At 46.0% G+C, this 6,476-nt stretch overlaps 1 long non-coding RNA gene across 1 annotated transcript; it reads right to left on the minus strand.

The window, feature by feature from the left end:
• Positions 1–864: 864 nt before the first annotated feature.
• On the minus strand, positions 865–5,820 carry LOC140693065 (uncharacterized). The gene is made up of 3 exons (XR_012068720.1): positions 5,717–5,820; positions 2,444–2,516; positions 865–1,070 (listed from the first exon to the last, which is right to left on the minus strand). It is a non-coding gene; the product is annotated as an uncharacterized lncRNA (long non-coding RNA).
• Between the last annotated feature and the right edge of the window lie 656 nt (positions 5,821–6,476).

Below are 6,476 nucleotides of genomic sequence, written 5' to 3' on the forward strand. Positions count from 1 at the left end.
AGGAATGCCATATTCTAGGCTACGTAGAGAAGAATTGTAAGAAGCCTATAACAAAGGCAAGTAGCTCTGCCAAAGTGTACTAAGAGCAAAAGAGACTGACAGCAAAGTGCACATTGGGGTTGGTTTCATTTCTTGGAATTTCAGCCCCCATGAAACCAATGGATCCATGTCCTGAGAGTGCGGGTGTTTCAGCAGAAATCAGGCGACGCATATGTATTCCGGGTGTACGGATATTATAGGAACATAAGTCTCCTTTAGTGGGTCTCTGTGTACTGTGAACTGTTAGAAAGTTTAAAGACGTGTGAAACCATCAACTGAAAAGGGGCACACTTCCCTCCATTGGTACTGTGCATAGAGATCTGAACAAAAGGAAAGAGGGAAGAAGAAAGGCCCATGGGACGCTAGTGGGTAGAATCACATTTACCTTAGGAACCTCTCGTCGGATGCAGCCCCTCCCCCAACACTGACAAGATGCAGCAGCCATTGGGGATGGCAGTTAGCGGTTGGATTCCAGGTGGAATGTTGGTGTGTACCGCGAGGCTTGTTGTGGCTGTTGGATCCTAGGTAACCGGGCAGAGTTCTGTGGGTGGATCAGTGTGATGGAGGGGCTGCCGCCCTCTGTGGAGCTTGGCTTAGGTGTTTGGTCCGGGAAGCTGTGTAAGTTCGAGATACTGCTGCTGCCCAAAGACCTGAGGTCACAGGTCAGTTTCCAGAACCTGAAAGGGCAGACAGTGGAAGATCTGCCTGTCATCAGCTTACTGGTGAGGCTCCGAGGTACTTTCAGACTTGCCCAGTCCTGGTGAAGTCAACTTTAGGGGAGACACGAAGAGAAGCTGGCCGAAAAGCTGGCTGAACGGATTGAGGAGAGATGCGAACACATGGATGAGAGATGTTCTGCTACAATGGAGAATACTGGCGTGGAGACAGCTGTAGAGGATACCAGGCTCCAAAGACATTCATGAGACATATGGAACCTCGCTGATACTGGCAGAAACATACGGAGTGCCAACGTGGACTTGAGGAAGTTCCTCAATTCTCTTCTCCAAGAACGGGTCCAAGGTCCCTGACGTCTGCAAGAGAAGAGATGGCAGAGATGATCAAAACGCTCCTGTTCTTGGAAGAGGTCATGGGAATCCACACTTCCCAAGGGGCCTTCCCAAGCCATTCAGACCAGAATTCACCAAGCCCAGGTAAGCCTTTTCCCAGGTTTGGGCCTAGCTAGCAAGCACTAGCCTTCCCTCCCCTCCACACAGGCATCCATTTTGAAGGATCAGTAGCTGAGCTGCAATGAAGCCATTACGAGTAAAACAAGCCCCTACTAGAATCAGAGTTCCTCCAGCTTCACACTCTGTGAACAACAGTGAACTCCTTAAAGGTCCAATAAACTTGGCTGAAATAGATAGGAATTGAATACTTAGCTCACACCTAGAAACGATGGCCTTCCGCTAGATTCAGCAAATGTTGTGCTTATGTCTTCCCTGGGGTGAAGGGAGTGTGGTAAGAGAGGGGAATCTGACTGAACTTGAATCTGTATTAGGCCTCAATTTTTCAAGACAGTATAGGTAAATAGTACAAGTCAGAAACAGAACAGTACAGTAAAAGTCGCCAATGATATAAAAGACACAGCTTATGTGGATCGTCTTTCACTTGAGTCAAGCCCCCGTGGGCACTATATCATGCGGGTGCAGACTTGGTTGCGTTAAATGGCTTTACCCAACATGATCGGATGATTAAGCGTTCTCATCACTGATAGAAGAACACCTGGTTCTCCATAGACTAGCATAATTGCAGCAGGGTTCTCCTAGCTAGAATGCCTCTAGGTGCTTTTGGATTCAAACCTAAATGTATATATTTGGTTTCTTTCCTCTTGTATTTTCCTAGAGAGGGATGTTACCCCTTGAAATGCCAATATTGGCCAGTAGGTGTCATTGGGAGTAAAGGGCACCAATGCACAAGTGTATCCAAGTTTGGGGGTTATTTCAAGTTTCCAATAGTTATTTCATGGTTCCTGTTGGTTTCGGAGGCTTCAACCGTAAAGAGCCGACATGAACCCTTTAACAGTTTGGACTGCCAATTTGCATTCTATCTGTCTAGGTTTTCCGTCGAGCTGACAAAATGTTACCAAAATTGACAAGTCTGGCTTCTAGGTCGATTGAGTGTGTTTCAAAAAATAACTTCATTTTCGTATAACTCCCAAAACATGTAAATGAATTCTTTTAAACTTCTTAAAGACTGCAAATGAGATATCAACACAATGTCAAAACAGGTGTATTCGGACCATCCCTCCCACCACGGCTGTATAGAAACAAAGAGCTAAGCAAATATCACATTTCTGTGAAATGTATCTGGATAGTGTTGATTCATCGATGCCCAGTTGGCAGAGAAGAAGTGCAACCTGCACTCACTCGCTCCCATGAACAGAGCAATGGAAACATCCACTCACCCAGCCCTTGGCACAGGACACTTGCCGAAGAGAGGTCTGTTACTTCCAAAGACAGGATGAGGCCTCAGGACACCTGGAAGCAGGAGAAGGCAAAGCAGGAAATGGAATCCAGTGAGGGTCTGACCCCTGGTGATGGAGCAACAAGGGTGAAACTCTGTTTAACTTGGACGCACACTCTCAAGCGGACAGGAGACATGGGATAGAAGGTGATGTGCTGAGATTTACAAGAGTGCACAGCAGATGCTTGGCTGACAGAACTCAAAGAAACCAGCGCAAAATATCCCCACAGTTGATTCGGAGTCCAAGATCCCAGCTGCCACATTTGAGGTAGCAGAGGCAACGTTCTGTGAGGGATAGGGCTACGAATGATGGCACACGCTGAGTCTCAGGGATCTGGAGTGCATTGTGGGATGTGGTGGGTCGAATCAAGAGAGCAAACCAAAATGTGTACCAATGATAAAGCATCAAAACTGGTCACGTGGTTGAGATTACCAATATGTCCCATGGCCACACCCAGTGCATCTGCAGGACCAGGGACCAATTGGGCATTTTGCCAATAGAGCACGTGTGGGGCTGAATCAGAGATATCGTTCATCTGGTCTGAGGGATCCAGGGGGCCTTGGTTTTGAAATCAGAATGAAAAGCCTTAGGATCTGCTACATTCATAACCTGGGCTGGGATTATGGTTTGGTTTGAGGCACAGGATGCGCAACAGCTGTGTGGTTGCCTTCGTGCACCCGTGCCACAAGGATGAGAGGACAAGGAAGAGTGGTCCAAGTCCACAGCGTTAGAAGAGGAAGCATTACCTACAGCATTATCTCCCTAAAGCGGATGCTACATTTTGGATGGCACCAGCACGGTACGGCACCGAGGACACCAAGGTAGGTCTGCGGGATCATTCCAGCAGGCCCTGATATGTGACATCCATAGATATGCTTCCACTGGTGTTTCTGTAGACAGAGAAGCTCTGAGAAGAACTGCTTTCATTGGGACATTCCCGTGGAACTACAAAGCACAAGCGCACTCTCAGTTTGCTGTTTTGGAAACACTCCAAAATGACATAGAGCAGAATGCAGAGCTGAGAACCTTTAAAAGCTTCATTTCCACAAGAGGAAGTGTCCTGCGCACTTTCAGAATTGTGAGATAAGCATTATCAAAATGAAGTTATGCAAATCGAAATAGTATTGGTTTTTCATCAAAACTAATGCAACAACAGCAATTGGAGATATACCAGACAACACACACAGGAACACGATATGGCATCAATGTCTAGGAGAAATTGTCCGCACAGAAATCCCATGGAATTGCGTAGAGCCAAAAGTCTAAAATTTTCACTTAACAAAGCCCTAGAAGTCCACATTACATACCTGATATTACCTGAGCAGTAGAGGTGAAGAAGTACAGTAAAAGAAACAGGAAGTACCATTTTCAGTTCCAAAGATATTGAAGGCCCAAAAGATAAGCTTTCAAACAACTAGACTGCAAAACGCTATCCAGACCATGTGTTGAAAATGGAGGTCAGGAAATCACTGAAAAACAACAGTGTCTCAGAATCACATAAGGCAGAATACCGGAAAAGGGGAAGAGAAAGTCTAAAGACGAGCCAAAAAATATCAGGAAACTCAATGGATGTGATAATATCAGGGCTAAAATTTAGTCGTAAGCAGACTAGATAATGCAGAGGGACGCGTGAATGACTGTGAAGACATGGGATCAGAAAAACCTCGGTCAGAAGCAGACATAGGAAAGCAAGTGCAAAGCAATGTAAACATTGCTGTTGAACCCTGGGTTAAGACAGGGCATGAAAGACTAGAATTCATAAGGGTCCCAGATGGAAAAGCAAGAGATAAGGAAACAAAAAATGTCTGAAAATTTATCTGTAGAAAAATCAGACTGAAACTTCCTGAAAGCCAAGAAAGAATCATGTATGCGAATTCAGGAATTACACAGCATCCAAAGGAGGTGGAATCCCAATAGACCTACCAGCAGCTGTATGATTCAAATCAACAAAGCTCACGAATATCACAGTGATTTACAATGCACCTGGAGGAAACAACATAGTCACAAGGGAACCTCAAGAGGGGATTCAGCTGATATCTCGGCAGCAATATTGCAGGAGAGGGAGGAGTGCCAGGACACAGACCATATCCTGAATGGCCAAATGCTGCCACCTAGGGGAGCCTATGCCACATGACCGCCAGTCCTAATAACGGCAGAGCTAGAAAATTCCACAAACCGGCAAATCTTAAAAGAATTCAGCAGTTCAAAACTTATCCTACAAGAATGGTTGAGAAATCTACCCTGAATAGAAAAGCAGCAAGATGAAATGGAAAGAAGAAACCATTATTGGAAATGCAAGAAGAGCATGAGTGGCAAAGAAGAAACAAGAAGAAGGCAAGGAGGACATCAAAACCCTAAAGATGGGAGAGGGAAGCAGGAAATCATAGGTGATTGGAAGCACTCTCTTAAGTGAATCAGCTTATTTGACTCTCTGTTTCAAGCTTAAGGAGAGATGCATGGCCTGTCGTGTTTGCAATACAAGCGAGAAGCAGACCAACAAAGAATCAAACCAACAAACAAACACCAAAATGGTACGGTTGGCTGATATTTACCAAGGGAACCATGATTATTCAAAAGAAAATACTTAAGGTGATGTCAAGGATCATTCAGCATGCATCGACCCATTATCGCGGCTTGCATGTACTCAGCACACTTGTATTCGGAGGCGTGCATTCATATTCGTAAATTTTGATTCATAAGAACATATCGTGACCTAACCCTAATGCCGATTTGGAATCAAATGGATTCCTAGTCCGTGATGTAGACTTGTATGTCTTCCAACAGGATGAAGGAATGCCATATTCTAGGCTACGTAGAGAAGAATTGTAAGAAGCCTATAACAAAGGCAAGTAGCTCTGCCAAAGTGTACTAAGAGCAAAAGAGACTGACAGCAAAGTGCACATTGGGGTTGGTTTCATTTCTTGGAATTTCAGCCCCCATGAAACCAATGGATCCATGTCCTGAGAGTGCGGGTGTTTCAGCAGAAATCAGGCGACGCATATGTATTCCGGGTGTACGGATATTATAGGAACATAAGTCTCCTTTAGTGGGTCTCTGTGTACTGTGAACTGTTAGAAAGTTTAAAGACGTGTGAAACCATCAACTGAAAAGGGGCACACTTCCCTCCATTGGTACTGTGCATAGAGATCTGAACAAAAGGAAAGAGGGAAGAAGAAAGGCCCATGGGACGCTAGTGGGTAGAATCACATTTACCTTAGGAACTTCTCGTCGGATGCAGCCCCTCCCCCAACACTGACAAGATGCAGCAGCCATTGGGGATGGCAGTTAGCGGTTGGATTCCAGGTGGAATGTTGGTGTGTACCGCGAGGCTTGTTGTGGCTGTTGGATCCTAGGTAACCGGGCAGAGTTCTGTGGGTGGATCAGTGTGATGGAGGGGCTGCCGCCCTCTGTGGAGCTTGGCTTAGGTGTTTGGTCCGGGAAGCTGTGTAAGTTCGAGATACTGCTGCTGCCCAAAGACCTGAGGTCACAGGTCAGTTTCCAGAACCTGAAAGGGCAGACAGTGGAAGATCTGCCTGTCATCAGCTTACTGGTGAGGCTCCGAGGTACTTTCAGACTTGCCCAGTCCTGGTGAAGTCAACTTTAGGGGAGACACGAAGAGAAGCTGGCCGAAAAGCTGGCTGAACGGATTGAGGAGAGATGCGAACACATGGATGAGAGATGTTCTGCTACAATGGAGAATACTGGCGTGGAGACAGCTGTAGAGGATACCAGGCTCCAAAGACATTCATGAGACATATGGAACCTCGCTGATACTGGCAGAAACATACGGAGTGCCAACGTGGACTTGAGGAAGTTCCTCAATTCTCTTCTCCAAGAACGGGTCCAAGGTCCCTGACGTCTGCAAGAGAAGAGATGGCAGAGATGATCAAAACGCTCCTGTTCTTGGAAGAGGTCATGGGAATCCACACTTCCCAAGGGGCCTTCCCAAGCCATTCAGACCAGAATTCACCAA

The sequence above is a fragment of the Vicugna pacos genome, unplaced genomic scaffold, assembly GCF_048564905.1.
Source record: "Vicugna pacos unplaced genomic scaffold, VicPac4 scaffold_19, whole genome shotgun sequence".
In the NCBI taxonomy this organism is placed as follows: Eukaryota; Metazoa; Chordata; class Mammalia; order Artiodactyla; family Camelidae; genus Vicugna; species Vicugna pacos.